Here is a 9,938-nt window from a genome sequence, read left to right as displayed (position 1 = left end):
AGAAGTTTACAACAGTATCTGACATTGATTTTTGTTTTAGTTGTGTGTGTGTGTGTGTGTGTGTGTGTGTGTGTGTGTTTACCAATTTTCATTTTGTGTTGAGGGGCTTTTTGTTAGTGATGGAAAAGGGAGAAAAGTCTTCTATCTGTCCCTTATTACCACCTTATTCTTTTTAAAAAATATATTTTATTTATTTATTCGTGAGAGACAGAGAGAGAGAGACAGAAGAGGCAGAGACACAAGCAGGCTCCATGCAGGGAGCCAGACACAGGACTCGATCCTGGGTCTCCAGGATCATGCTCTAGGCTGAAGGCAGCGCTAAACTGCTGAACCACCCAGGCTGCCCTATTAGCACCTTTTCATCTGCCATACTGTTTCTGAAGATGGATAGAAGGTCTGAAGCAATCCAATCCCAAAGCTAGACCTAGAAATGTAATTAAGAGAAAGAGAACATCAAGAGAGAGAGAGAGAGAGAGAGAGAGATTGGGGGTAAAAGGATCTCTGAGCTCAGCCCAGCCAGATGGATAACAGCAACATGACCAACATATCTCACTTCTTTGCTCTGAATTTCATCCGTAAAAATGAATTGAATTCAGTAACTATGTACAAAATCATTTTATAATTAATTTCCCAGTCACTAACCTGGTTAGTTGACTTTAGCTGCATGTATATGTAGTTGACAATGATAAAATAACAGCACCAGAAGGAAGGGATGGCAACACTATTTCTCAGCTTATTGATAAGTTGACACCTAATGTTAGCCTCGTCTTTGGTTTAGCAAAGATGGAACAAAATACTTATGTACCCTAGTGGGACTAGATTATTGGAATATCATTCTCAGAATAACTATAGGTAAGAAGATAGAGGGATGCCTGGATGGCCCAGTGATTGAGCGTCTGCCTTCAGCTCAGGTCCTGATCCCAGAATCTGGAATCGAGTCCCGCATTAGGCTCCTTGCAGGGAGCCTGCTTCTTTCTCTGCCTGTGTCTCGGCCTCTCTCTCTCCCCATGTCTCTCATGAATAAATAAAAAAAATCTTTTTTAAAAAAGACTATAGATCAGCAGTTAACAATCCTGGCTTTTCATTTTTTCTTAACAGCTAATTAAGGAGTAAGTCATATCTTAAAACAAATTCATTGCAGTACACCACCAACAAAATTCTACAAAGTTCTACTTACTGTTATTAGTTTCCTATTGCTACTGTACCAAATTACCAGAAAACTCAGTGGCTTAAAATACAAATTTCTTATCTTATAGGTCTGGAGGTCAGAAACCTGACACAGATCTCAATGGGCTAAACTAAAGGTGCTGGCAGGGCTGCATGGTTTTTCTGGAGGCTTCAGGGGAGGCTGTTTCCTTGTCTTTTCCAGCTTCCTGAGGACACCTTCATTTCTTGGCTTATGGCCCCATTCCATTTTCAAACTCAGCCATAGCTGGTTGAATCTTTCAACATTGAAATTACATCACTCTGACATTCTTCTGCATAGATAATTTCTCTACTTTATGGTCATCTGATGAGCAGCCTTAACACTTCCTTGCCATGTAACAGTATATTCATAGATTCTCAAAATAAGGATTAGGACATCTTTACAGGACCATTATTCTTCCTGCCACAGTCACTAATAACTTCTTTCTAGTTGAATCCAAGGGTCTCTTGTTGGTCCTCATTCTCTTCCACCTCCTTCAGGTCCACATTGCACAATTTCAACCACTTCTTTTTTTCCTCAACTCTGCTTTCTTGTTTTTGGAAACACCAACATTTCTACTTCTCTTCTAGTTTATCTGATTTGTTCCCTGTCCACCTGTTGCTTTCACTTCCTCCTCCTCACTCCTCAATTATCAAAAAGCTCTGTCCTGGGGCCCTATCAATAAAAAATTCTTCAGAGGGCAACCAGATTTTTATCTCCTCAAATCCATGTCTGGCCAAGACCTTCCATAACTGCAATACTATTTTTAATTACCAGCTCATATGATTTTTTTAAAGGATTCTATTTATTTATTCAAGAGAGACACACAGGAGAGGCAGAGACATGCAGAGGGAGAAGCAGACTTCCTGCATGGGGCCTGATACGGGATTTGATCCCAGCACCCCAGGATCACAACCTGAGCCAAAGGCAGATGCTTAACCACTGCTCAGTGCCATCCAGGGACCCCACCAGCTCATATGATTAACAACTGTTACTCTAATTTCAGCATTCTCTGAATACAAATAATTATACTCCTTATGTCTTCCATCATTCCTTATTTTGTCAGTGGTTTCCCCTTTATCTTTTTCTGCTATCTTCTTCATACCTTTTACTCAAATTAGGAATCATGTCCTAATGATTCTTCCTTTGAAATATCCATTTGCCCCTTATTCACTACAAAGAATTGTCACAATCCTATTTAAACCCCTCACCTTGGGGAGACTGGATGGCTCAGTTAAAAGTTGGACTCTTGGTTTTGGCTCAGATCATGACCTTGGGGTCATAGGATCCAGTTCCATGTGGAGTCCCTTGCTGGGCTCTGCACTCAGCTCAGTCTGCTTTCCCTCTTCCTCTCCCTCCCTCTCTGCCTGCCCCACTCACACAGACACATGTACATGGTCTCTCAAATAAATAAAATCTTTAAAAAAAATTAAGTCCTTAACTCTTCCCATTAAGATATGTACAACAATTTCTTTTCATATGTTAATGTTAAAATAATAGAGAATATTCAGTATTTATTATATTCCAAGTATGTTTTCCATGAATTATCTAACTTAATCACAATAAATCTGTATTAATGACAAAGAAATTGAGACTCAGTAATGTGCTCAAAATCCAGAAGTAGTAAGTGGAGGATATTCCCAAAAGGTTGCTGTTACCATTCAGAACTCTTTAGATTCAGGGCAGTCTCCTTATTTTGGGTTTCTTCAGCTAAAACTTTACTTACTCAAAATGTTTATTGAAGCTATTCCTAAAGTTGGAATGTCTTCCTACTACCCTCTCTGACCACTAAAATCCTACCTACCTTCCCCTCTGAATAATTTCATCTTCTGTAAATTACACACATCAGCTCCAAATTGGAAACTAACTGGCACATCATTTCCCTTTTTATGTGTCAGTCATATCTCACCATAGTATTTCAAAGTCCACTATCTGGGGGTGCCTGGGTGCCTCAGTCAGTTGAACATCCAACTCTTGGATTTTGGCTCAGGTCAAGATAAAGGGCTCTGCACTCAGCAGGGAGTCTGCTTGGGATTCTATCTCTTCCTCTCCCTCTGGCCACTCACCTCCCATGCATGTGCGCACTCTCTCTCTGATATAAATACATCTTTGAAGAAAAAAACAACAAAGCCCCCCCCTCCCCATATACTATTTTTTAGAGGAGCCTATAAAATAAAAAATAATAAATGACTATCTATTAATTGGGATGTTGGGAAGTATAGCGATAAAAATAGGGAAATGTTATTGGTAGAATGTGTTCCTTAAAAATTTCAATGCTGGAGTCCTAACTCTCTCAACATACCTCAGGATGTAACCTTTTTGGAGACAGGGTTTTTACAGAAGTAATCAAGTTAAAAAGAGGTCATTAGGGTGAGCCTTAATCCAGCATGACTTGTTTCTTTATAAAAAGGAAAAATTTGGAGACAACCACACAGGGAGAATCCCATGTGAAGATGAAGGCAGAAACTGGGTGTTGCTTCTATAAGCAACTGAAGGTGACCAGCAAACCACTAGAAGCTAAGCTGGCGCCTGGTAGAGATTCTCCCTCAACAGCCCTCAGAAAGAACCACCTATCAGCACTTTGCTCTCCTACTTTTAGTTTCCAGAATTGTGATACAATATATTCTGTTGTTCAAGTTCCTCAGTTTGTGGTACTTTGTTCCAGTAGCCTTAGCAAACTAAAACAGGAAATAAGGGAAGCACGTTCTGCATAATCAAGCAGTGAGCTGTCACTTTAAAAATGGATAGGACTTTGTTGTCTACTAGAAAAGAGGCAGGATGGCTGCACGTTACCAATCTTACTTAATAAAGTTATTGGTGACTAGGGTAGGGAGGGAAGGGCATTGTACAAAAGAATTGGCATACATTAGGATAATTGGGTTTTGCCGGTAATTGTATTCAGGTGTTGTAAATCTTTGTCATTTACCAAGACTATTACCTTCTCCTTCCACCACCACTATTTTTAACTTAGTTTTTACAGATGAACCTGTATGCTAAACTTTTGATAAACGTGGTGCTAATTTGACATTATGACATTAGTAGTTCTTTAAAGCAGGTGAGTTTTTCTGGTTTCTATTTTTATATGAAAGGCCATGTGTGCACATTATATCATTCTTATAATTTCTCTTGACCTCAAAGTAGTACCAGTTCATGGTAAGATCTGTTTTTGAAACTGAGGCTCAATTATTATATAGTATTCTTATTTCTTCCCTTTAGGATTTGGTTGATCAGAGGCTTTTATCTACTATCACTTAATCATGTTTCAAATCCATTCAAAGCCAGAAGCTTCTACTCCATGCCTGCTCTTGATTTAAAGTATTTTTAATCTCCCTCAATTTGTAGCAAACTATATACAATTAAAACTGAAGGCATATTTTAGATTTATAATCATATCCTTTTTAATATAAGAAAATTACATGGTCTTCCTAAAGCCTTTTGTCATTTGGAATAATGCCAATAATGTTTGATAATAAATAAGAAAATGAAAGCACTGGTCAGAAGATATTGGCAATCTCAGAAAAATATATTGAAATATCTACCATGAACCAAGGAAGCTTTTGTCTTTCGCGTTCAACTTTCAATCACTTAAAGTTTGTAAATTAAATTGAAAAAAAAAAACCAATTTTGCCACATATTGCTCCAAAATTAATTATACTATAAACTGCACTTTATAATATGAACTGAATATGCTGTTCCTCAAATTACAAGTATTTCAGAGGACAGGATTCAAATAATAGCTGTGCTTCACATGGCTTAGTATCTGGGGCAACCCAACAAATTTAATTTCTATGGGCAGCCCGGGTGGCTCAGCGATTTAGCACTGCCCTCAGCCCAGGGCCTGATCCTGGAGACCCTGGATAGAGTCCCACGTCGGGCTCCCTGCATGGAGCCTGCTTCTCCCTCTGCCTGTGTCTCTGCCTCTCTCTCTCTGTGTCTCTCATGAATAAATAAATAAAATATTTTAAAAACATTAATTTCTATTATAAACACACTAATGATATATACAAAAGTGACTGCTTCCTCTGAAGTCTTCCAAGCACCCAACAACTATTAATTAAGCAACAGTCATATAATGAGATACAGTAAAAGTACAAAAGTTAGAACTGCCTAAAACTAATGATTGGTTATGGTCAGAAATGGTAGTTGAAATTGCACCTGGCTTTTTCATACTTCTGAGAGCCAACTGAGGCAATAACCCACGTTATTCCTGAGTTACCCACAGGGAAATACTACAACTTTCCAACATGCATGCATTTTTTTTTTCTTTTCTCTCTCCTTTTCTCATTTCTATTACCTAATTGACTTTGCTTTTCCTTCAGCTGGCTTGTGATACCCACTTAAAGCCAAAGGGATTCCTCTGATACTTTCCCTCTATTTGCCAAGCTCAAATCACAAAACAAACAAAATGCTTCTTTGAGATAGCTAAAGAAAAAAAAGTAAATTTTTCATTGTTGCTTAACTTTGTAGTAAATGTTACAGCACATTGTCTGCCAACATTTGTTAACTGTGTTTATTTAAATGGCTTAATCCTCAAGGTATAAACTTTTATAGGGCAAAGACTTTTTTAAATTAAAAAATACGAGACTCCCGAAAAGGTTAAAAACCCCCAAAACAGGGGTACCTGGGTGGCTCAATTTGTTAACCATCTTCCTTCAGTTCAGTGATCCAGCCTCACATCCAGTGCCCTTCTTAGTGGGGAGCCTGTTTCTCTCTCTGTCCCCGCTTGTGTTCTCTCTCTCAAATAAAAAAACCAAAAAACCCCCAAACATTCATGTACCAACCACCCAACTTAATAAATGACCAAAAGGCAATATAGTGTGGTGTTTAAAACGGATAATGTATGTAAACAACCCAGTACAGTGCCCAGCACATGGAAACATTACCTTGTTAGATATTATGATTGCCAGCATAGACCATGTACTCAAAGTTCTGGATTTGTTTCACTTGTCTATTCCATAAGGACAGGCAGATTTAAACTAAATTTCAGACACTCAAGCGTTTAAAAATATACATTAAATTTAAGTCACAACTTTGTCTTCAAACAAAATGTTACCATGTTTTTGAAATAAGATGTCTTCTATGTAGGTTTACAATTTAGACTTGCTAATTTTCATTTCATTTTTAAGCTATAGTTTGTGAGCTTATGCTGCTGGTTTGAAAGACTTAAAAAATGCAATTCTGTAAGCTTTTTAAAAATACCTGTCACTTATTTACCTATTTATTTAAAGGAAGCTTTGTGTCTAAAATGGGGCTTTAACTCACAACCCTGAGATCAAGAGTCACGTTTTACTGACTAAGCCAGTAAGGCACCCAAAATATTATTTTTAATGTAATTTAATGATATTACAAATTTCCAGAGGGACCTTAACTTTTGTGAAGTGAATTTTTTATCTGAACTTTGCAAACCCTATGAAACTACTTTGAAAATACTCCATGTGTTTATGTACACTTTGGCAAGGAAAAAATCTTTAGCTTTCTTTTATTTATTCATGAGAGAGACAGAGAGAGAGAGAGAGAGGCAGACCCCATGCAGGGAGCCCGACGCGGGTCTCTATCCCAGGTCTCCAGGATCATGTCCTGGGATGAAGGCGGCACTAAACCGCTGAGCCACCCGGGCTGCCCCATTTTTAGCTTTCATTAACTTTCTTAAAGGAATCTCTGTACTCCATCCTCCCAAAGCAAATGAACAATGAACTTAAGTAAGACACATAACTTTACAACAAAACTAGATAAAGCCTGAAAAATAAGATACCCTTGACCTGATTTTTCCCATTATGAAGACTTTATACCTCTGATTAGATAATGCATGTTTACCACTTAAAAGAAAACAGAGGCTCCAGGGTGGCTCAATCGCTAAGTGGTGGTCTCTTGATTCCGAATCAAGTCATGATCTTGGAGTTGTGAGATCAAGTCCTGCATCGGGCTCTGCACACTCAGTGCAGAGTCTGCTTATCCTTCTTTCTCCCTCTCCCTCTGTGCCTCCCCCCAGTCGTGCTTGCTTGCTCGTTCTCTCTCAAATAAAATCTAAAAACCCTATTAATTTTGCGTAAAGTTCATTTTGCTATTATAAAAATAATACGGATATGTATTACAAAAATAATATATTCCTGGAACATTTCTATTCATAGGTGAAATCTTTGAAGCACAGATCCAACTTCACAGTATGATATACTTAATTACTTGATAGTGTCTTGATAGTGTCTGCTGTGTGAATCTGACACAGCAGGCTCTTCAAGAACTACTGGGATTTGTTAAAAATTTACATAATACACTGACATCCTGGCTATTCAATTAATATAAAAATCAAGTCTTCCAAAAAGTATATGTATTTTGAAAGGTAAAAATGAAAAAAAAAAAAACTGGCTTAAAGACCCAATAAATGGCATCTGAAATGCTAGTATATTTCAAAATAAATCTTTTAAGTTTTTAAAATGCATTTTTTATAAAATAAAAAGGGATCCAGTTTTTCTCCGTTTAGAATAAAAATCAACTATCAACTTTCAGTAACTAGAAAATACAACTCATGGAACATTTTACTGAGTTATGTAACACAATGCTTAAGTTAGTTGTAGAATAGTAACCAGGGCATTACTGACAGTGCAAATAAGATATAATTCCTCTTAATTTTCAGCACAGATCTACTATTCTTTGCCACAGCAGAAAATAAGATTATGGGGTGAAAACTTCAGAAATTAACCTGATGAAATTGTCCTCACATTGCTACTTGCTTATATTTAAGAAATAATAAAGTAAAAGAGAAAAAGGATACCTAAATTGTAAATGTAAAACATATCCAATATGAAATACGGTCACAATGATCAGTACAGATGTTCAAATTCTGAATGCTCTCCTCATTCTTATTTCTTTGTTGTAAAGTGGAACCAGGCTACTCCAATCCCCTGCAGTTTCTGCTATTGAATGTGAAATCCGTAAGGGCAGCATGTCCTGCCTGCTCTTCAACACTGTAAATGCTGCGCCTTGCACAGTGCCTGACACATGGGAGACACTCAGTAAATACCTGGGCAATGAAGGAAAAAGAAATACAAAAAAAAAAAAAGCCACTCATCTGGGGCCTAGAATGTGAGGTGGGAGTGGGAACAGAAAACAAAAGTGAAATAATACTTGTAAAAACTCATTCACATTGGCACATCAGAAGACATTTAAGTAGAATATTGACATCATTTTTATTTAATATTCATAGCCAAAGGCTTCACTGAGCCTTAAATTCCAAAGTAATTTGTAATACTTTAAAAACAGCTTTGAGGGGATCCCTGGGTGGCTCAGCGGTTTGGCGCCTGCCTTTGGCCCAGAGTGTGGTCCTGGTGTCCTGGGATCGAGTCCTGTGTCGGGCTCCCGGCATGGAGCCTCCTTCTTCCTCTGCCTGTGTCTCTGCCTCTCTGCCTGCTTCTCTCTCTCTATCATGAATAAATAAATAAAATCTTAAAAAAAAAAAAAAAAAAGCTTTGAAGAATAAGTTTTAAAAGCTCATTAACTTGCCACTATTTTTTTAAAAATCCAACTTAGAAAAGGTTTATATAATGAACTCATTTGGGTAAAAAAATAAACTAATAAAAAAAATTCTGTAGGTATATAAAAACTTATATTAACAGTGGTCCGAGGGATCCCTGGGTGGCGCAGCGGTTTGGCGCCTGCCTTTGGCCCAGGGCGCGATCCTGGAGACCCAGGATCGAATCCCACATCGGGCTCCCGGTGCATGGAGCCTGCTTCTCCCTCTGCCTGTGTCTCTGCCTCTCTCTCTCTCTCTGTGACTATCATAAATAAATAAAAATTAAAAAAAAAAAAAAAAAAAAACAAAAAAAAACAAAAAAAAAAAACAGTGGTCCGGGAAGGACTGGAGGGCCCAATGTAGGAAGATGGGAACTTTTTTTACAGGTGTTTGCATGGTTTAAATTTTATTTCTTACAATGAACATACATATTTTATACTAAAACTTAGGAAAAGAAAATGTCCAATTTGTCTTTTTGAAACTCAGAAGTTTTAATCTCTTAAGAATATACTGATGATTGGGATCCCTGGGTGGCGCAGCGGTTTAGCACCTGCCTTTGGCCCAGGGCGCGATCCTGGAGACCCGGGATCAAATCCCACGTCGGGCTCCCAGTGCATGGAGCCTGCTTCTCCCTCTGCCTATGTCTCTGTCTCTCTCTCTCTGTGTGACTATCATAAATAAATAAAAATTAAAAAAAAAGAGAGAATATATTGATGATTGATAATATTGTTTCAAGTTTGCACTAACCATGAAAATAGGCAACAAAACAGATTTGAATGCAAGGAAATGAGACATATACCAGTCTGCTCCAAAGCATAAAAAAACACTTATACTTAAGAATGAAAAATTTCCAAAAGGTGAAATTGCAAACATCTACCTGCTGGTTTCTGCTAAATATTATCTGTGATCTTTATTATCACTAAACATATGTTGAAATTTAGGCTTTTGAGTTTTCCAAAAAAGAGTACTACTGTATATTTAGTAGAATCAGGTACATGACAGACTCAAAAACGAACAAAACCTGGTTGCTAGAGAATCCTCTTCTCTCTCTCTCTCTCTCTAAATGATCTCACTAGAGACATCATAAATATAGGAATACCAGAGGGTTTTATCATAGGTGGATTGTCCATAAAATTATGAGTTGTCATTTTTAGGTCTCAGTTTTTTATCACCCATACACTTAACTATAAAACAAGAAGGAAGGTATGGTTCTTGAATAATGGTATTGGTATCATACAGAAGGTT

This window comes from Vulpes vulpes, chromosome 7 (assembly GCF_048418805.1).
Source record: "Vulpes vulpes isolate BD-2025 chromosome 7, VulVul3, whole genome shotgun sequence".
Taxonomy (NCBI): domain Eukaryota; kingdom Metazoa; phylum Chordata; class Mammalia; order Carnivora; family Canidae; genus Vulpes; species Vulpes vulpes.
The sequence above is the reverse complement of the archived record's forward strand: the minus strand, read 5'-3'. Positions refer to the sequence as shown.